This window comes from Littorina saxatilis, linkage group LG4 (assembly GCF_037325665.1).
Source record: "Littorina saxatilis isolate snail1 linkage group LG4, US_GU_Lsax_2.0, whole genome shotgun sequence".
NCBI lineage: Eukaryota > Metazoa > Mollusca > Gastropoda > Littorinimorpha > Littorinidae > Littorina > Littorina saxatilis.
Window position 1 is genome coordinate 5,392,856 of NC_090248.1, and position 22,659 is coordinate 5,415,514.

Below are 22,659 nucleotides of genomic sequence, written 5' to 3' on the forward strand. Positions count from 1 at the left end.
TCATCTCCAAAGTCAAGGGACAAACACGAAATTCCTTGACTTTTGGGGTAGCGCAACTCTGTTAATTTTAAGAATTAAAAAAAAAAAAATTCATTACTAGGATGTCCCATCGTTGGGAAATTCCGGTCGCTTCCTCCGAGTGGAAAGCTAGTCGCACTACCCCAAGTCAAGGGATCTATTAGTCCTGTTTCGCCGTTATCCCAATTCGCCCCCATCCCATTTTGGCGACATTTCTCAGGCCAAGTGTCATTTTACCACCATATCATGTACCATTAGCTCCACATCCCATTTTGGCGCAATCCCGTTTCGCCGTTAGCCCATTTCGCCCCCATCCCATTTTTGCGACATTTTACAGGCCAAGTGTCATTTTACCACCATGTCATGTACCATTAGCTCCACGTCCCATTTTGGCGCAATCCCGTTTGGCCGTTATCCCATTTTGCCCCCATCCCATTTTTGCGACATTTCATAGGCCATGTGTCATTTTACCACCGTGTCAAACCACTAGCGCCACATTCCATTTTGTCGCCATGCCGTTTTGCCGTCATCCCATTTTGCCGCCATCTCTATTTCGCGACATTTTGGATTTTGGCAAAAATGGAATTTGGCGTAAACGGAATGTCTTCCTAGTTGAATAACGCAGTATAGTAGTATAGTGAGGCTTGGCAAGAAGAATAAATAAAAAATGTGATGGCAGCCAAATGGGATGGTGTCAAAATGGGATGACGCGCTATTGTTATGACACGGTAGTAAAATGACACTTGGCTTGTGAAATGTCGCGACAATGGGATGGGGGATAAATGGAATACGGTGAAACGGCATGGCGGCCAAATGGGATATGGTGTCAAAATGGGATGTCGCGCTATTGTTATGACATGTTAGTAAAATGCCCTGTCACGTAGTCTCAATCCAAATTGGAAATCCATAGCATCATCATTATAATCATCCTCATCTCATTAATCATCCAAAATTATAAATTTTATAAAATGACGCTTGGCTTGTGAAATGTCGCGAAAATGGGATGGGGCAAAAAATGGGACGGCGGCAAAATGGGATTGCACCAAAATGGGATGTGGATCAGCCACTAGATTGCCAATTTTAAAGTCTTAGGTATGACCCGGTGTGATGTTTTTATCTTTCGCCGTGTTGATATTTCGATTTTCGGCCTCGTTGATCTAGTATAAACTCTACACTGAACAAAAAACCCACCCTTCGATAGTACTGATGAGCGACCTTGTGTACCTTACATTCATGGGGCCAAATTTGTCCAACCAATTATTTTATTTAACTTAGAAATTTGATTCATCCTAAAATGTTTCTCTTCTTACTCAAGGGACGTAACCACTCGGTACACGTTTTCGAAGAATTCGATTTTGGGAGTGAAATCTATTTAATTTCACAACCAATTTTCTTCACATGCAAGAAACTGACATGCTTTTCGTCCTTAAATAATTTCCCTTCTTAATTTTACCAGGAAACAACATTTCAGTCTCGAGTAAATATCGAGGGGGACATATGTACACAGGCGAAAGATGAAATCGTGACACCGGCCGAGGTTCGAACCCACGACCTCCCGATCACGGGGCGGACGCCTTACCACTAGGCTAACCGTGCCGGTTTACCCTTGAGTGACAGACGGACAGACAAAAGAATATACAGACAGACCGTAATTAACACAAACACACACACTCAGCAGAGCAAAGCGGTATAACACACAAACTCAGCAGAGCAAGGCAGTATTACACACACACACTCTGCAGAGCAACTAAGTCGGTGACACACAGACACAGGTATTTGGGGACGATGTTTGCTGTACAGCAGTGAAATGGGGACGTCCAAAATTGCAGAGCTTTGCTATGAATGGTTTCATCAGTTACATGGCGCTAGGCGACATAAGAGTATTTCCAATCCAGTCAGTAGCATTCACGACCCTGACAACGGATGGTTTGAGTCTGATTTATGAGAATGAGAATGAGGGAGAGAGAATTGTATTAAATTGAATTGAATTAAATTGAATTGAATTTATCTTTCTCTTAACACTGTTACAGAACAAGAAATGCTAAAATGTTTTTTTTTCATCCCGCCCTCGCCCATTGAGGTGAAATAGAAGTTAACCACATTATGTTTGAAAATGTTCCCAGTGCTTTATGTACAATAATGTTTCAATACAATCATAGTGTATTAACATTTTACCAGTATCAGCTGCAAAATAGAAGTAGTGCTTTACAAGTTTCGAAAGAGAAACAGCGTAAATGGTGTACAGCAGTGAATTGGGGACTGTTTCCCAAACAGCAGTCAGATGGGGTCTGGTTGTTGTACAGCAGTCATTTGGAGGCACAAGCTAAAACTGCTTCAGAGATGTGTGTTTTTCATTGGCTTTGATCTCCGCTGAGAGGGAGAGAGTCAGAAAGAGCGACAGAGACAGATAGACAGAGACAGAGAGACAGGCCGAGACAACAAAGGAGAGGTTAAGGACACCCCCTTTCCCTTGAGTGACAAACGGACAGACAAAAGAATATACAGACAGACAGACCGTAATTAACACAAACACACACACTCAGCAGAGCAAAGCGGTATAACACAAACTCAGCAGCAAGGCAGTATTACACACACACACACACTCAGCAGAGCAACTAAGTCGGTGACACACAGACACAGGTATTTGGGGACGATGTTTGCTGTACAGCAGTGAAATGGGGACGTCCAAAAACCGCAGAGCTACGGCAGAGCTACGAAGGGCCATATCAGGGCGGTGCTGCTTTGACATATAACGTGCGCCACACACAAGACAGAAGTCACAGCACAGGCTTCATGTCTCACCCAGTCACATTATTCTGACACCGGACCAACCAGTCCTAGCACTAACCCCATAATGCCAGACGCCAGGCGGAGCAGCCACTAGATTGCCAATTTTAAAGTCTTAGGTATGACCCGGCCGGGTTTCGAACCCACGACCTCCCGATCACGGGGCGGACGCCTTACCACTAGGCCACCGTGCTGGTATGGTTTGAGTCTTATTTATGAGAATGAGAATGAGGGAGAGAGGATTGTATTGAATTGAATTGAATTAAATTGAATTGAATTGATCTTTATCTTAACACTGTAACAGAATAGGAAATGCTAAACTACTCTTTTTTTCATCCCGCCCTCGCTCATTGAGGTGAAATAGAAGTTAACCACATTATGTTTGAAAATGTTTCCAGTGCATTATGTACAATAATGTTTTAATACAATCATAGAGTATTAACGTTTTACCAGTATCAGCTGCAAAACATAGTAGTAGTGCTTTACAAGTTTTGCAAGAGAAGCAGCATGTAACGATACGTAAATGTGATACAACAGCGATCAAAGTTCAAGTCTGAAGGTAGGCTCTGAGAAGTGTAACCAGTGCATGCAAATCCTTGGCGATATGATTTATCTCAATAAGGTACAGTGTTCGTCGCACATCCGCAGGCTCCCCCAATAAATGCCAGTCGTTCTGATTCATCATAACTCATGTCTGCTTTGTCCCTGAATAACGTCTAGTACAATGTTTCAGCTTTGGTACAATCGTAGGTGAACATGAAGTCATCTGATTTTGCAAGCAGCTGTTTGGATGAAGCATTGTACACCATTCTAATCACTTTCTTTCGTGTTCTGGGGTTCGTAGTAATTTCTAAAGCAAGTGCTTTTACTTCCCCTAGACTGTACTCCCTTTCCAAAGCATCCTTTTCAGCTTTAGTCAACTGCTTTTCCACTGGTTCCTCTGTATCACTCTCTGACGTAAAATATCTGTCCTTGTCACTGTCAGTGGCCACGCATGTGGAGTCAACGGATTGCTGCAAGGCAGGTTCCGTCAGCTTGGATGGAATGTGGCTCCGTGATTCACGTGCTTCAATGTTCACAACACAGCTTGCCTCGCTGTCAATGCGTTCGCCGGCGTGTAGTCTCATTTTCTGTTTGTGCCTAACGTCGTGAACTTTGTCGTACGTGTTTGTGTGAATTATGCCTGATGTTGTGCTGGCATAATTTCGCAGATGATCGATCAGCTGTATCAACAGAAGAAACGCATACCTCTTTGCTGTTAAATTGTTGGGATCATTGTCTGTCACGTCTGAGCTGCGAAGGGGTTTTGTTTACGTTGCGTTGACTAGCTCGGCAAATGGCGGCCTGTTGGTTCTCTGTGCTGAGCAGTTAAAGTGTGACTGTGGCTCCTTCTCCTTCTCCGGTGACTTTCCAGTACTTGACATAGTGGTCAGCTGGCAGGCCTGTCAAGGTAGCTTCCACAGCAGTTGGTAGTCCAACGACAGGCATTTTCTTCACTTGTTCAAGTAAATTGCTGGAGCGAAAAATGTGTGCTGCCGGAGGGACAGAGAGAGAGAGAGAGAGAGAGAGAGAGAGAGAGAGAGAGAGAGAGTTGGGGTAATTAAATAAGAGAGAAAGACAGAGACAGAGTGAGAGTGACGGACAAACAGACGGACAGACATACGGACAGACAGTAACCTGCGAGAGAGAGGAAGACAGACAGACAGACAGATAGGCACACAGTCAAAAACCGAAACAAAAACAAAGAAAGAGATAGAGATAAAAGACACAATTGCAACAGCTCTGCAGATTTCTTTCCTACGTGTTTGTTTAAAACAAATCTGACAGAGAAAGGAGAACAAAACAGAGAGAGAATATGAAAGAGAAAGTGTGTAAGAGAGAGAGAGAGAGAGAGAGAGAGAGAGAGAGAGAGAGAGAGAGAGGGGGGGGGGGGGCGAGAGAGAGAACGGGAGAGAGAGATGACGATGATGATTGAACGTTGTTATACAATGAATAGGGTTAGAGGCTATCACGCAGCAAACTCTCCAAGAGAGGGAAATAAAGAGATATATCATCATCATCATCATCATCATCATCATCATCATCATCGACATCGGCATCGGTATTGGGATCGGCATCGTCACCTACATGTGTCTTTTCATGGTTTGTTTTGTTTGTCGGCTTGTCTAGTCTGTCTGTCTCTGTCTCAGTCTCTGTGTCTGTCTGTCTGTCTGTCTGTCTGTCTGTCTGTCTGTCACGGGCTTGGGGTCTCTGTTTAATTTCGTCTGTTTTCCGTTGTTGCATCTTATTTGCATAACCATCTTCGATAATCATTTGGTCGAAATTTGCCAGGAATAAACCATCATTTGTAATATGCTGACTGTAAGAGAGAGAGAGAGAGAGAGAGAGAGAGAGAGAGAGAGAGAGAGAGAGAGAGAGAGAGAGAGAGAGAGAGAAAGAGAGATGAAGAGAGCGAAAAAGAGAGAGAGATGGCGAGAGAGAGATGGGGAGAGAGAGAAGGGGAGAGAGAGAGAGAGAGAGACAGACAAACAGACAGACAAACAAACAAACAGACAGACAGACACACAGACACGCAGACAGACACCAAAGGTTGAGAATAGAGAGAAAAAAAAGAAAAGTGGACAGACAGACAGAGACCGACATTTTGAGAAGAATGAAGAGAAAACCAGCAGTATGCATAGTCTTAAGCTGTGTTTCCATATCGCGACGCGATGGCAGCACGATAGTTGCGGCGAGGTGGCGGCAGCGTCAAAACCGATCGCAACAGTAATATCAAAGAACGCATGTTTCCATATGTGCGACGCGACGGATGCTTCATCTGGGGATTTAATCAAGTTTGAGTGAATCTTTCTTAAAGGTTTTTCTGTGTATTCATAAATTATGAGTAATCTAAGCTTAATTAGTTTGGACAACATTTTGGATGAAATTATTGCTGCTGCAGGAACATTGAATTGGCAAGTCTGTAACAGTAATCGTCTCTCTGACCCCCCCCCCCCCCCCCCCTGCTTGCTGAAAAATAAAGTTAACTCTCTTCCCGTCCTCTGTCACATCCTCTGATTCTTTTGCTGTATCTTTTCCTCTTTTTTTGGTAAAAATTGTATCTTGTCTGTCTTACATTTATAACAAGGGGATAAGCGATTCTCTGACCTTGACATAACGTGAAATAATAATTCCTATCTAGATGTACATATTTATAACCACATTTAATATAAGATTAGCTTATTGTGTGGTTACAAATGTTTATATCGCATATATATGCAAGTGATCCAAAGAATGAAATTGTTTTGAGACCTATAGCACCGTTAGTTTGTCAGAACTGGAGGTGGTCCATATCAGGCAGTTGTCCATATTAGGCTATCTTCCCTTACGACCAGGGTGTGCTTATTGCGTGCCTTATGAGAAACAGACCGCGTGCAGAAACACACACACACTATGCTGTGTTGTATTATTTTTGCTTTGGTCAATCGTCTCTAATTAAAAGGACCCTATTCTGAGGTCTCAATATTTTCCCACGGTCTTCCCAACGCATGCGATGTCACTTTCCATTGAGCGTTTTCTATGACGGCTTACTAGTGCCAAAACCTCATAATTGTAATTATCAAGGGAAAATTATTACCATTTTCACGTGATTATTACTAATTTTCCCGGGATAATTACTCACTTTCACCTGTTAATTACTAATTTTTAGTTTTGGCTCACTTCCTGACGGATTGCTAGTGCCAAAACTAAAAATTAGTAATTTTCCCGTGAAAATGAGTAACTAACAGGTGAAAACAGTAACTGACAGCGTTAATTAGTAATTATCACGTGATAATGGGTAACCCCAGGTTTTGGCACTAGTAAGCCTTCGTAGGGCTTACTAGTGCCAAAACCTCATAATTGTAATTATCAAGGGAAAATTAGTAATTTTCCCTTGATAATTACCATTTTCACGTGTTAATTACTAATTTTCCCGGGAAAATTACTAACTTTCACCTGTTCATTACTAATTTTTAGTTTTGGCTCACTTCCTGACGGATTGCTAGTGCCAAAACTAAAAATTAGTCATTTTCCCGTGAAAATTACTAATTATCCCGTGAAAATGAGTAACTAACGAGTGAAAACAGTAACTGACAGCGTTAATTAGTAATTATCACGTGATAATGGGTAACCCCAGGTTTTGGCACTAGTAAGCCGTCATAGTTTTCGCCACCATTTGGCATGGAGTTATCAGCTGAGATAAAACGCCTGTAAGTAGAACGCGAAAATCACACCTGGACTCGATCCGACCGACTGGTTCTTGTATACGTAAGAGCACTTGATAGTCTCTGCCGCGGATCATAAAATCGTATAATCTGCTGATTTTCGCATCCCGAATCTACTCAGCTTCGTCCCAATAGGCCCACTTAAAACATCACACGCGGAATTTAAATTAGCTAAGATGGACAACTGGACACCACATGTGAGAACCACGCACCAAGACATTGTCAGCATTGAGAGAATGTTTTTACGGAATTGTTTCACGATTCTGTGACACTGTTATATTGCGGTGTTATGATATTTTCTTCGTTTCTGATTTGAATTCATGTAAATGAAATCAAGTTAAAATTAAACACTGTTGTTTTTTAGAAACCAATGCGGACCCTGAAAGAAATAACGTTTCACTCAGATAAATTATATCCAGCCTGTCACGTTTTTCATTTATACATTTTGACAGAAAAAAAGAAAATAACAAAAGAAAAATTAACACATCTGTGTGGGATTAAAATCAAACGTCGATTTGTGTTACTAAAGTTACTGACCACCATGTGCATGCGAACATTTGCTGCCCCCCCCCCCCCTCCACATCGTAATCGTATCGGCTCTGTCTCATTTTGCCCTCCACCTCTCCCCAGGACCCCCCCCCCCCCACCTTCCTTTTCAGTAAATAGCCCTTCAGTCGGAGCGGCATCAGACTTTTTTTGAATAATTATGTGCGGTTTTTAGTATCTCCTTTACAAAGCTGATCTGATAATTAACTATCTTTTTTTTTGCAAGCAAACGACAAATTCGCCTAAAAAAATGTTATTAACAGTGCATATAGAAAAGGTAGCAAAAAAACTTGCGGGGACAAAGCGGGCGAGGGAGAGCCTGGGTGGTCAAACGGGGGCCGTGCCATGCCATAATTATGTCAACTGCTGGTTAAACGAAAGGTTTAAAGGAACAGATATCGCACACAATATTTTGATCTTTTGATCAGTCAACCATCAATTTTGTACATCAACCCCAACAGTGTTGTTGTCCAAAAATAAAAGAATTGCATTCTGTCCTCAAACTGAACGGTAGTTCAAAGTTAAAGGGATATTGACCAAAGTGCTTTTGAGGAACAATAAAACACTCTCCCCAAAATAAACACGCAAAAAAACACCCCACACAAATAAATAAATAAAGAAAGAAGCAAAACAGATTTACAAGGAAATTAATTATGTTCATGGTTTGCTAGCGCTGTTTTTATGTTATTGTATAATAAGCATGCTGATACCGGGATGCAGTATACGTTAAATGTAAATGATATAATGCTGACTATCTAAATGTGAATCAAAAAACAAGAAAGGTAGGTGGGTTTCTTTTGGATTTATTTAAATGTGAACCAGAAAAGATGCATTTCTTTTAAATTGATGGCGCCGTTAAAAACAAAAACTAAATTCTTGGTTACAAAATCAAATGAATCTTAGTAGTCGATAGTTTAGTACTATTTGTCACTTTATTAGAGGTGGTTTGACTGAGTTGCCGACTTCTCCGCTTTAATTCCTTTTCAGTTTTATCTGTACACTCTTTGTTTTCATGCGATACGTTCGCGTGTAACACTTTTCCCGACCTCGCACATGATGGACAGCATTCATTGGAGCGATATGTTTTCACCGGGTTTTCGCAAAATTGTTTTTCATGCCACGCTATTATCGATTACCTCAAATTAAAAAAGAAACAAAGAAAAACTCCGGACAAGCGCACAAGGTAGAACCAGCGGTCAGTGCATGGGACTGCAAAAGTGCGCGTGCACGTGTGCGTATGCGTGTGAATACATTTTTTTTAAACTAGTTAGTGTCAATATCGATCGAATGTCATTTCGATCACGTTTCAGTTTAGCGGACAAGCGTAATCGGATTCAACATACGCATACACACTCACATAGTCGGAAGAGTCGTCGAACAGGGAAAAAAAATGACAAAGTAAAATATTGTAAATTGAAAAATGTTTGTGTAATTTTGCGATGAGACAGAGACAATCTGGGAAGGAAGTTTATACCCAAGTAATACTATCGAACGGGTTAGTCCGTAAGCTGCGGACAAATATTCTTACTCAAAGAGAAAAATGAAACAGGATTTTTTCAGTAAATGTAGGCTTACAGGGCTGCCGATGGGGAAAGACTGAACCACCTAAACAAATAGCAGTTCACATCGGTTGATGATTCTTCAGTCCCACAGAACTTCGGTCCATTAGGAAGTAGCCCTGTTGATTTGCTAGATTAACATCACATCGCTACCCGAACCGATTTTTATTGAAAATAAACACTTTTTTAAGCTCAGATATAATTTATCTGTAAGTTACATCACGTCTACAGTCGTTGACACAATCTAAAAACTCTATCAAATTACTCCGCCAAAGTTCCGACAAACTTACTACACATATATGCGTCGTATGCATGTGTTGCGCGCGCAGTCCGGGGCGTGGCTTATTAAAAAAAAACCACAAAAACAAACCCGTATTAGTCTTTTTTTTATTTTTTAAGAGTTAAATTCAGATAGCACTTCATTTGGACAGCCTTGAAAAAACGGCCGTACAATACGTGTATATCTTCTTTTATCGAGAAGGAGATTAACAGCGGTGGGGTTTCAGTCATGCTTTCTAACGCCAGCTTCAATTTCAGATAATGTTAGGAGATTTCAAAATGCAAGGGGGTGGGGGTATAGAGTGGGGGGGTATTTTCTCTGAATCGTTTATAAGGAAGGAATGTGTTTTTTAGACCCCAATCGTCAATGTTGAAGGTCCGGTATTAAAACTTGCCCAGTGTCTGACAAAATTAGACTCAGTTTAAAATTACCCTTGACAATTTGTGCGTGAGACAGACTGATTGCCGAACGGAAAATGGAATCACTCATGTGGCGCAGTGAAGTGTAGCCAAGTACCTGCTATGTCCTTCAGCAGAAGTGGCGGAGTGCCTGTCATCTGTTTCTCATTTAGTGTTTACAACCTCGCCACGACCGAAGATTGGATTTGATGTGACTTTTAGTACACACTTGTGAGCGTGATCTGGTAATTTCGCTTCGCTTGCGTCTGACTTTCCCGTCTTAAGCTAACATGTATACGAGACCAAACATAATATGCAAAATTGCAAGGATCGACCTCCTTGCATGAAAAGTCAACAACACTTTGTTATTTTCTCATTGTATAGAAACCTAAAATGTGACAGCAGCCCACAGGGTTATCTGTGTTCGTACACACCGAAGTCTGTTCACTCGAAATCGTTCTGACAATTATGTTTTATGTTCAAAGATATGTTTACAATCAAATTCCAACGACAAAAAAAAGAGAGAGAGAGAGAGAGAGCACAGAGAGAGAGAGCACAGTGAGAGAGAGAGAGCACAGAGAGAGAGCACAGAGAGAGAGAGAGAGACAGACAGACAGACAGACAGACAGACAGACAGACAGACACAGACAGACACAGACAGAGAGAGACAGATTCAAATGTAAAGCGAACTGTTCAAACCTGTTGCGATAATTAATGTACAGTTCTGTAAAAATAAACTGTACTCTTAGTGCCCGACCCGACTCCCCAAACCTACGTCGCGGTTATCTGACGCTCTCTCTACGTCGTGCCTCTGCGTGCCTCCATTACAGAGAAATGGAAGGTGAAAATCTTTGTGTCGGTTTGACTCTTGATTTTAAACAAGTCGCGTAAGGCGAAAATACAACATTTAGTCAAACTGTCGAACTCACAGAATGAAACTGAACGCTATGCAAGACCGTATACTCGTAGCATCGTCAGTCCACCGCTCATGGCAAAGGCACTGAAATTGACAAGAAGAGCGGGGTAGTATAGTACTGTTGCGCTGAGAAGGATAGCACGCTTTTCTGTACCTCTCTTCGTTTTAACTTTCTGAGCGTGTTTTTAATCCAAACATATCATATCTATATGTTTTTGGAATCAAGAACCGACAAGGAATAAGATGAAAGTGTTTTTAAATTGATTTCGAAAATTTAATTTTGATCATACTTTTTGTACCGGTATTTTTTATTATCAGAGCTTGTTTTTAATCCAAATATAACATATTTATATGTTTTTTGAATCAGAAAATGATGAAGAATAAGATGAACGTAAATTTGGATCGTTTTATAAAAAAAAATAGGCCTATTTGTTTTACAATTTTCAGATTTTTAATGACCAAAGTCATTAATTAATTTTTAAGCCACAAAGCTGAAATGCAATACCGAAGTCCGGGCTGTAAAAGTTGTTTCAATTTGTTTCCATTTAAAACGTCCGCTACTGGCACCTCAGTCGGACCATACATAACACTCTCAATGCGAGTGTGGTTATCCCAGCGAGACTGCTGAACATTACTTATTGCATTGTCCCTTGTATAGAGATATAAGATTATTGTCCATTGATAATTTGACAAATGATTATAAGTATATCGAAATATTATTGAAAGGCATCCCGCAATATTCACGAAATGTCAACCAGACCATATTCGTAACTGTACAGGACTATATTAGACAGACGGGCAGGTTCCGTAAATGAGCCTCTATACTTCACTCATTACATTTATTAGACACTGTCATGCGACATGCTGCCTGACAAATTTTTCCCCATAACCTCTCTCATGTTCTTTTGTTGTTTTCCGACTTATCAATTATGTCTCGATTTATGCGCAATGTAGTGACTTTTCCTCTGATCACAATACGCATTAACTTTGTGCGAGTGTCTTATGTGCACTTATTACAACTGAAAAAATCCCCTCAAATATTGGCGCTCCAAGTCTTCTTCTTCTTCTTCTTTTTCCCTTAAGCTAGCTACTAGCTAGCTGCCCTTTCCCCACCTCCTGTATCACCAACCCCTTCCCATTTTCTGCTTGTTTGTGTATCTGTTTTGTCTTTTGTTTTGTTTTTCGTTTCCTGAAAGGAGCTAATGTACTTATTCCGCCATCATGCTAACCTTTGTTTTGTAATTACTATGATTGCTTAAAATAAGCATTACATGCTTGAGTATGTAATCATCCATGCATTGTTCTTGTCATGATTAAAATTGAATAAAGTTTTGTTTAAACCAACACTCTGAGACTCGCTCTATCTGAGAAGTAACTAAAGTGTTTTCTTTTAAAGTAATTTGTAACTCTCCGCTCCGCACGCCAACCAAAACAATTCCTAGGAGACGCCTACATCGTTCGGCAAAAAAAAACAAAAACAACTGTCCCGAGCCAGGACTGAACTAGAAAGGGTTTCCATGACCATGGACGTAGCTTTGTGCCGAGGCTGATCACGTGGTCAGGTTGACCAATGGCAACGCGACCCTTTTACGGCCTCTCCATTGTCCAATGTGTGTACTCTATGACCCCTTGAAAACTTCAGCGACTGGTGTGAAGTGTCCTCTTTAGAGAGGATGAGTTCAGCGGTTAATTGCTTTTAACATACTTACCTGAACAGGTTATAGGCCATTATCTCGAGATGCCTTGCTTTCGGCAACAGTTCTTTGAATCCCTCCCTCCCTCTCTCCATCTTCTCTCTACCAGTCTGTTTCTCTCTTTGTTTCTCTCTCTTTTTCACCCTTTTCACCCATTAACTATTCATATTCATTTGCATAATGTAGAGCAGTCCCTAATTGGGCGACAGTTGGCTGTTAAAAGGAAAACACATTAAAAACAAACCAAAAAAGAACACTTTTGTAAGCTTACTACATTACTTTTGAAAAAAACCATCATTGGGTTCATTTCGCGTCATTTTGCTTTCGTCAACAGGAAAGTTTTTGTAATGCCTCTCTCCACCTCCCCATATGCTCCCCTCCCCCATTTCTGTCTCTGTTTTTTACATTTAGTCAAGTTTTGACTAAATGTTTTAACGTAGAGGGGGGAATCGAGACGAGGGTCGTGGTGTATGTGTGTGTGTGTGTGTGTCTGTATGTGCGTGTGTGTGTGTAGAGCGATTCAGACCAAACTACTGGACCGATCTTTATGAAATTTGACATGAGAGTTCCTGAGTATGATATCCCCGGACGTTTTGTTCATTTTTTGATAAATGTCTTTGATGACGTCATATCCGGCTTTTCGTGAAATTTGAGGCGTCACTGTCACGCCCTCAGTTTTCAACCAAATTGGTTGAAATTTTGGTCAAGTAATCTTCGACGAAGCTCGGACTTTGGTATTGCATTTCAGCTTGGTGGCTTAAAAATTAATTAATGACTTTGGTCATTAAAAATCTGAAAATTGTAAAAAAAATATTTTTTTTATAAAACGATCCAAATTTACGTTCATCTTATTTTCCATCATGTTCTGATTCCAAAAACATATAAATATGTTATATTTGGATTAAATACAAGCTCTGAAGATTAAATATATAAATATTATTATCAAAATTAAATTGTCGAAATCAATTTAAAAACACTTTCATCTTATTCCTTGTCGGTTCCTGATTCCAAAAACATATAGATATGATATGTTTGGATTAAAAACACGCTCAGAAAGTTAAAACGAAGAGAGGTACAGAAAAACGTGCTATCCTTCTCAGCGCAACTACTACCCCGCTCTTCTTGTCAATTTCACTGCCTTTGCCGTGAGCGGTGGCTGGCGATGCTACGAGTATACGGTCTTGCTGCGTTGCATTGCGTTCAGTTTCATTCTGTGAGTTCGACAGCTACTTGACTAAATGTTGTATTTTCGCCTTACGTGACTTGTTTTTCTTCTCGTGTCCCTTTGCTTGTTTGTAAGTTAGTTTGTTGATTTTTTGTTTGTTTTAATTACTGTTGATGAATTGTACGCTCTTAATATATGTGACCCTCCACCACAAAATGAGTCGCATGTCACCTTTGCATGATTTTGATAATTTTACATTTTCCTAAAGAGTTTTTTATGCTCTATCCAGTGGTGAAAACCGTTTTAGAAAAGAGCGAAAACTGTTTGAGTTATAAGCCTGTGACTAAGGTGACCCTCCCACAGTTACCAGACACTCCCCGGACTTATATTAAGCCCAGCGCAGAACCGCGCGAGGTGACATGCGACTCATTTCGTGGTGGAGGGTCACATTTGTTTTACGCGCAAAGTAAACATTTATTGCCGGCGTAAAATTTAAAATATTGATTACGCCTTCCTAGGCAAACCTGAGATGGTGATCCGAATCATTGATACGTATTGGAAGGACTTCATTTACAGATAAAGAAATAAATAAGCCGTTTTAGTGATTTTTCCCCGGCGACATCCACCTTTCGAAGTCCAAGAGACATTCGCTGTGATGTAATTTGGAAACATCTGAAATAATTAACTGTAAAATGCTCCGTTACCGTTGCCGATTATTTCTTTTCATACAAACAGGATTTCACCTTCTGGCGATAATCTCTTCTGCGTTTGATTCTCGATTCTTTAAATTAATTTTTTCAGTGCTATTTAGTCGTAATCCATTACCCAAGCAGATGAAACCCGTGTGAATAACTGAACACTTAGACACTGATGTTCAGATGGTACGTGTGTGGTTACATAATTACAATAACCAAAATTGCAACCCGAACTGTCCAGTGAAGTGCTTTTCCAAGTTGCATGTGAGTGTGTGATTGTGTCTGTTCGGAGCGCTTCTAAAAAATTGTAAAAGTTTATGCGTAAGCATTTGCGATTTTCCGGTCTTGTACTTTTTCGTCAGTTTTCAGCAAACTCAGTTATATCATGTCACATTAGTGTGTGTTTCTCTTTTCTTTTCTTTTTTCGTGTGTGTGTGTGTGTGTGTGTGTGTGTGTGTGTGTAGTTAGTTGTGTTTTTTTTCCAAAGATTTGTTTTTAGCCAAGTTGATAGAGCGCTTGGGCGACTTACTTAAAAAACAAAAACAAAACTTCTCTTTTTTTTCCAACTAAGATCCTTTATACTCGTTTTAGGAATGGGTATGCTAAGTACATTTTTCTTGGCGAATTGTTGTGTTAGCTAAGCAACATTACGTGAATCGTTAAAACATGTGGGTTTTGTTTTTTAAAGTATTCCCCGCTTAACGAATTAAGATTTCTATGCAAAACAACGTGTGTTAACCCCATGTACAAAAACAGTACATGTAGTACATGCTTGAAAGTGCAGAGTGCTGTTGCGTCCAAAGAATTGAGTATTTCAGTAATTATGTCGACTGGTGATAAACACACATACAAACACGCGCACGCATTAACAAATCATAGAGAAACAAGCAAACAATTCGCAGAACAAACGTATATTAATGTGTGTGCATGCGTGAACGCGTGCATTCGTTTGCTTGACTAACTGACAATGTCAATCACGCTTTTAGAAGAGAACCGCTGATTTCAACGTGGTATGGCTTTTACGCGGCAAACTGTTTATCAGTCTTATGAGCCTTCTGTAAGACGAGCAGCGTTCGGCCTGTAACAAAACAGACCATCCAATGAACACCAGCGAAGATCTCATTGACGCGGCGGTCAAGTGTTTTGAGTGGAGTGGGCGGAGCGTTGGGTTTATCACATGACCATTTGGGTCAATGGATGAATGTATTTAGTATGTGCGCTACTTTACTGGCGGACCACGAAGCTCGAAGAAGGTGTCAACTTGATTTCTTCATGCAATAAATCGTTGGCAGAAAAAATGTTTGCCCTTGGTGGAACGGGAGCCGCTCAGAAGAGGCGTGATAGAACTTGTGCGCGGTTCATGCATACACAACAATCATTTTTCTTTCAAGGTTTTATTTAACACTATGTGTTTGATCGTAAAAACCGTTGCTCAACAACAAAAATAAATTAATTAATATTTTTCATCCTATACATGCCGCTACAGAAGCACACAGGGAGAGGTAGACGCGGCGAGTCGTGTCGTCTGTGAGGTAATGATCGCGTCAAATCATAGTATCTGTTAACGACGCGCCGAACCAAGGTCAGGGGGTGGAGACAGGGGTAAAGAAGGAAAAATATGTGCATTCAGATTCATTCTTCTTTCAGTTGATCAGCTTACTTGACTTCTATTTCCCGAAAAAAATTTTTGTTTTGTGCGCAAAATTATCGCTTGTTGTCGTTGTGGTATAGGTGGTTGTCGATATTTTTTCTTCTCAACATCACTGGCTTGATTCGTTTAATGATATATGTAGCAGGCAGCACACGTCTGTTTCAGAAATCGTTTGAACGTCTGAATTCTGTTATGATACAACAATATAGATGATATACAACTTTTACATGAGAGAAGAAAGTCAAACATTATCTACCTAGAACATGTTGTCTTGTTAAGTTAGCATGCGTATTTTGTGTTCTATGCTATTCCTACTCATGCAGATGTCGAGTGCATTTGAGGTAGAAAAATAACAACAACCGGCAGTTTTGTCGCGACATTTCTCGCAATAATGTTTTGGTAAAGTTTACTTCCTCGTCCGGATTTTCATATGTAATTTTCCATGATGTTCGACCTGCAGCCGACTGCGAATTACTCTTAAATGTTTTGAAAGTTGCAACGCAAGTAAGCGTTTCTATCTTTCCATGAACTTTTGTTGTTGTAGTATATCATTATGACATATCTGGGCCCCGGCCGAGATTCGAACCCGCGACCCTAGGATCACAAGTCCACAACCTGAGCGACCCGGGCTCCCTTGAAGCCAATCGGTGTCATATGTGTTTGAATCTTTAGTCCGATCGTGCAGTCAAACCTGTCCAATGAAAGCTTGTCCACCACTTTGTCTATAACGACCATACGAAATATATATATATATATATATTTTTAAACATATTGTAAAGTTTTGACTAAATGTTTTAACTTAGATGGGGAATCGTGACTAGGGTTGTGGTGTAGGGCCTACGTAGTACGTGTGTCTGTCTGTGGGTATGTGGGTCTGTGTGTATGTATGTGTAGAGCCATTCAGAGAAAACTACTGGACTACTGGAGGATACGTTTCTTTGATGACGTAATATCTGGCATTTTGTACAAGTTTTGGTGGCACTGTCACACCCTCATTTTTGGATTCATTTGATTAAAATTCTGTAAAAGTAACTTTCGTCAAAATCCGGACAACAGGATTGCATTTCAGGATTAAAGCTTGCAAATTATTTTTTGAGTTTGGCCATTAAAAGTCAGAAAATTGTATTTAAAAATAAAATTTGATGAATCGATCCAAAAGGATGTAATCTTATTCTTGATCATTTTCTGATTCCATAAACAAATCTATGTGTATCGATTGAACACTGGATTTCCCTTCTTTGAGCTATGTGACGTCAGAGGCCGACAAAACGTCTGTTTAGGCGGCCAGCCGAGACTACAAAATAGTGCATGTTTGTGTGCGTTCAATCATAAAAACTACAAGAAATTCTACCCAGATACATAAATTTTATTTGTATTTTTTACCAAATTATGACAATTTACACATATCTCGACAGTCGTTCACCTCGACCGCTAGCGCGGTCTCGGAGGAACACTGACTGTTTCGATCTGTGTAAAATGTCCTATTTTGGTCAAAAATACATACAACGTTTAATGTCCTGTTTGGATTAAAACAAGCTCGAAAAAAAATATATAATAGAAAAAGCACAATTTCACAAGAAGCGCTTTACACTACTGCGCTATACTGGCTTTCTGTGGCGTGAACGCGACAGCGGTCGCCGTCAGGTATGAAATCGACACAGGTATTGAGTTTTGTCTTCGTATTGTCTTTCATAATGTGAGTTCGAAGGGTTGACTGAATATATTAATTTCGTCTACGCGACATGTTTTATGATATTGCTTACTTGTCAACTGCGATCACATGTCTAAACGGACTGCGGCTGCCAGTTTCGGCCCAAACTAACGTTCACAACCTGTCTTTCACAACCTTTAAAATCATGTTTGTTTTAAATTTATTTTTTTAATTACATTGTACTATCTCTACATCACCAATAAATAAAATTCATACACTACCATCTCGCTATACCGACTGCTAAACGTATCAGGCGGACGGGACGGCTCTGAGTTAGCCGAATGCAATCACGTTGTCTTCTGCGCTTGAGTGCACCCCATACACACCTCTTGACATACTCTTGAAAGCGATAAGACGCCACCCGAGTAGCCAACGGCGGCTTTCTTTAATTGCAATAACAACTCGGGTAGACAGTTTCAAACTGTCGTTGAAGACAGGTCCAACTACACTTACTTTTAAGATGTTACATTATGGAGGTCAAAATGGCCAATTTTCTGTAGTTTTTTTGGGAACAATCTATCCTGTTATTGTATTAAAAAAGAAGCTTTAATTTTTCGGCACTATTATTTGATTATGGTGGACTCAGTGGAACTCATTCTGATAAGCATCGCTCCACGGCTATTGCCAGTTGTCTCTCTGACCGGACGCTACAGTCCTATGCGAATCTATATAAAAAAAAAGAATACAGAGTTATCTCCCATATGTTTTTCGCGAGCGCTGATCTAAATTTGAGATCAGTGTTCGCGAGACGAAAATGATTGCAGATTGGCCGATTTCGACAGTGATCTCCGTTCTGTTCTTCACAGTTATGATAAAGAGATCGTTCTAAGGTCAAAACAAGTCGAAATTTTGGGACTGCTGCCGGAAGGAGACCGTAATATATGGTTTCATCTCTGTCAACTGGTTACAGAAAAAATCGTCTGCTCCAGTGAGCGCCGAAACCAAACGGTTGATTATCACGTGACACTTTTGCCATATTTAGAATTGTTTGCACAGTAAATACAGCCGCGAAAAATAGCTCGCTTGAAACTGTCTTACATTTCAATTCCTTCGTAATTTAAAAATTACAAAACACCATGAAAAATCATTATCGACGATCGCGAATCTGCTTATATCAATAATACATTACAAAAAGCTCTAAATATGCACACACACACAAAAAAATCGGTTTCCTTGCCAGACAAGGAATCTCAAGGCATCATGTCAGGGAGAGAATGACCTGAACTCCTTTTGACCTGAGTTCAAGATGAGTGGAACTGTCCTAACATTCTCAGAGAATTATTTTCAAAGTTTATGTTTGTTTTAAACATTAATATGTGAAAACAGAATTAAGGTAGGTGATTAGCGATGCTGTCAAAACTACTCACATGACGTCATATATGGCTGGTTTTTAGTGTTGATATTTTTGTTTCGAGCGACAGATTGACTGATTTGTTTCATATCGCTTAACCGGTATTTATTGTGGGTTTTTTTAAAACATTTTTTATGAGGTGTTTTTTGTGTTTGTTGTTGTTGTTGTTGTAAGCACGCTGCTGGATTACACACACACACACGGCTGAGTCTGCAGGTGACTCGTCTGCAGTTTTACTAGATATTGCTCGTCGTCGGCGTGTGCACTTTCAGTAGATCTTTTTGTCTTTCTTTGCATCCACATTGTGACACAGTGAAGCCGTCCACGCTGAGTGGTGGGGGTGGTTTGGACTCAATAGATAAAATATTACGATTTTTAGCATAAAGAAAACAAATCCGAATTTTTGAGCGATGGGACAATAAAATAATGAAAAGAATTAAATAAATCTAATTGATCCCTTGACTTTGGGGTAGCGCAACTCTGTTGCTACTAGCTTTCTTCTGGGAGAATGCGACCCGAATTTCCCAGCGACGGGAAAATACATTAATGACAACAAAAATCTTATAGATCCCTTGACTTCGGGGTATCGCGACTTTGTTGCTGCTAGCTTTTCTCTGCGAGGAAGCGCCCGAATTTCCCAGCGATGGGACAATAAAGTAATGAGAGAAAAAAAATCTAATATATCCCTTGACTTTGAGGTAGCGTGTCTCTTTTGCTGCTAGCTTTCCACAGGGAGGAAACGCCCCGAATTTCCCAGCGAATAGACAATAAAGTAAAGAAGAAAAAACATCTGATAGATCCCCTGATTTTGGGGAAGCGCGACTTTGTTCCTGCTAGCTTTCCATTGGGGGGGAATTGACCCGAATATCCCAGCGATGGGACAAAAAAGTAATGAAATAAGAACCAAAACATTTAATAGATCCCTTGACTTAATTTGGAGATGACAAGAAAATATCGGGCGTATTTACGTGATTTGTAAATCGCGGGGCGATTGTTTTACATTTTTACGAATCACGGGTTAACACGCTCGCATATTACGTCTTCTATGCTATTCCTTCTGATTCTTTCTTTATTTGGTGTTTAACGTCGTTTTCAACCACGAAGGTTATATCGCGACGGGATTCCTTCTGATGCAGGTGTCGATCGCATTCACGATCAAAAACAGGAGTTTTTGCGTCAATTACTAAGGGCATTATGCCAAAAAGCGCTGTATGTCAGCAAGGACTTGTTAGTTTGCTTTGAAACTTTCCGAATATTTTGCCTACATACTACATGTAAGCTACTACGGGTAGTACATAGACAAATTGAACGAAATGACATAGGAATTAATGCCTTAATTTGGGTGCGTAATTTGTCGCAATAATTTGTTGCCGAAGGATTTTAATAGATATGCGCGGAGTGGAATGTATATGGCCTTTCTGATTCCTTATTGAAAACATTTAATAGATCCCTTGACTTTGGAGATGACAAGAAAATATCCGGCGCATTTACGTGATTTGTAAATCGCGGGACAATTGTTTTACATTTTTACAAATCACGGATTCACACGCTCGCATATTTTGTGTTCTATGCTATTCCTTCTGATGCAGGTGTCGATCGTATGTGCGGTCAAAAACGGGAGTTTTGCGTTAATTACGAGGGGCATTATGCGAAAAAGCGCTGTATGTCAGCAAGGACTTGTTAGTTTGCTTTGAAACTTTCCGACTATTTTGACTACATACTACATGTACTACGGGTAGTAGCATAGACAAATTGAACAAAATGACATGGGAATTAATGCCTTAAATCGGGTGCGTAATTTGTCGCAATAATTTGTTGGTGAAGTTTGTTTAATTCAACTGGTAAAAGTAGCACAAATGGTAAACATTATTTAGTGTGTGTTATTCATGTGTTATTTTTGTAAAAGAGTAATTCATTCAGTGTTCACAACAGGTGTTTTAAAAATGTGTTTAAAAGTGGAACACTCCTGTTTACAGTATATACAACAACTTATTCGGAACGATAACCTCGATAAGATCAAACGAATTATGTATTGTTTGCTTGTCATGTGGGTAATCCTTACACGTAACAAACAACAAACAAACCACAAGGTAGTCCACAGACATCGTATGGCCCAGAGAGGTAATAAAAGCTCGGAAAAAATCAGACACTCAGCGAGCTACTTCTGTTCTCCGACAGGGCCTATTTCTCCCACATGAAAGTTAGCTGCAACAGAGTCGCGCTACCCCAAAGTCAAGGAATATATTAGATTTTTCTCTCTCATTACTTTATTGTCCCATCCCAAGGTAGTCCACATCTTATGGCCCAGAGAGGTAATAAAATCTCGGGACAAAAATCAGACAGTCAGCGAGCTACTTCTGTTCCCTGACATGGCCCATCGTGGCCTATTGCCTATTTTCGCGGATAGGTGTGATATTGTGAGAGACGGACTGAATGACACTTGACTTAAAGTGTGAAGCGACTAGAACACCAAAAGCGTTTCTGCTTCAAGACAGGCCTTCGCACTTGGGCTGTGTCTGTGACGAACTGGAAACAGAAGTTAAATCAAAGCGTGAAATGTGTTCGATGTATTTTTGATTTCTTCAACATTAATTTTGTTTAAATTGCAGTTTCGGTATAAGCGTGGTCCCTCTTATATACTGATAATGGTAATAGTAATCATAAAAAAATAAAACAATAATAAAGGTTTTTTTTATGTATTGCAAATCCTGACATGGTTCTGGGCGTTTCACAAAATTAATGTGTTAACAAAATTACAAAGCAATGTACATAATGAACATTTTAAAACAAAACCATTTTCTCCCTATAAAAATCACCAACAACTAGTACTGTGGCATCAGCATTAACAGGGAAAACAAATCTGAAAATTATTAAAAGCACAATCACCTACAAGATGCACATTCTAATTCATTATTTATCCAGAATCTATCATAATATTGATTGTTTGTTATTATGTGTTTGCGGCTGCCAGTTTCGGTCAAACTAACGTTCACAACCTGTCTTTCACAACCTTTAAACTCATGTTTGTTTTGATTTTTTTTTTTTAATGACATTGTACTATCTCTACATCACCAATAAATAAAATTCATACACTACCATCTCGCTATACCGACTGCTAAACGTACCAGGCGGGCGGGACGGCTCTGAGTTAGCCGAATGCAATCACGTTGTCTTCTGCGCTTGAGCGCACCCCATACACAGCTCTTGACATACTCTTGAAAGCGATAAGACACCACCCGAGTAGCCAACGGCGGCTTTCTTTAATTGCGATAACAACTCGTTTCAAACTGTCGTTAAAGACAGGTCCAACTACACTTACTTGTAAGATGTTACATTATGGAGGTCAAAATACAAACAAACAAAAAACCGTGATCAAATAATCAGAACTCTTTCAAAATACTCTTAATAAAATATATTAAATGCAATAACTTTCGTTTTTTTTTTAATTCAAATAAATGTTTAAGTTTGACTGCATTTGAATAGAAACTGAATTCTGATGAAAGCAGTTACTGTAAAGTCATTTGAAGTCACATGATAAAAAAAATCACATGGTTTAGTTGAGCAGACCACAAAGTGCAGAGCTAAAATCTGTGTATAAATCTGTGTGAAAATCCAGTCCGTTTGTCGACAGGGATGCTAGGAAG

General features: G+C 39.9%; 1 protein-coding gene across 1 annotated transcript in view; it reads left to right on the forward strand.

Annotated features, from left to right (window-relative positions):
- LOC138963941 (multiple epidermal growth factor-like domains protein 11) overlaps window positions 1-22,659 on the forward strand; it is a 231,214-nt gene that overhangs the window by 43,437 nt on the left and 165,118 nt on the right. The window lies entirely within an intron of this gene.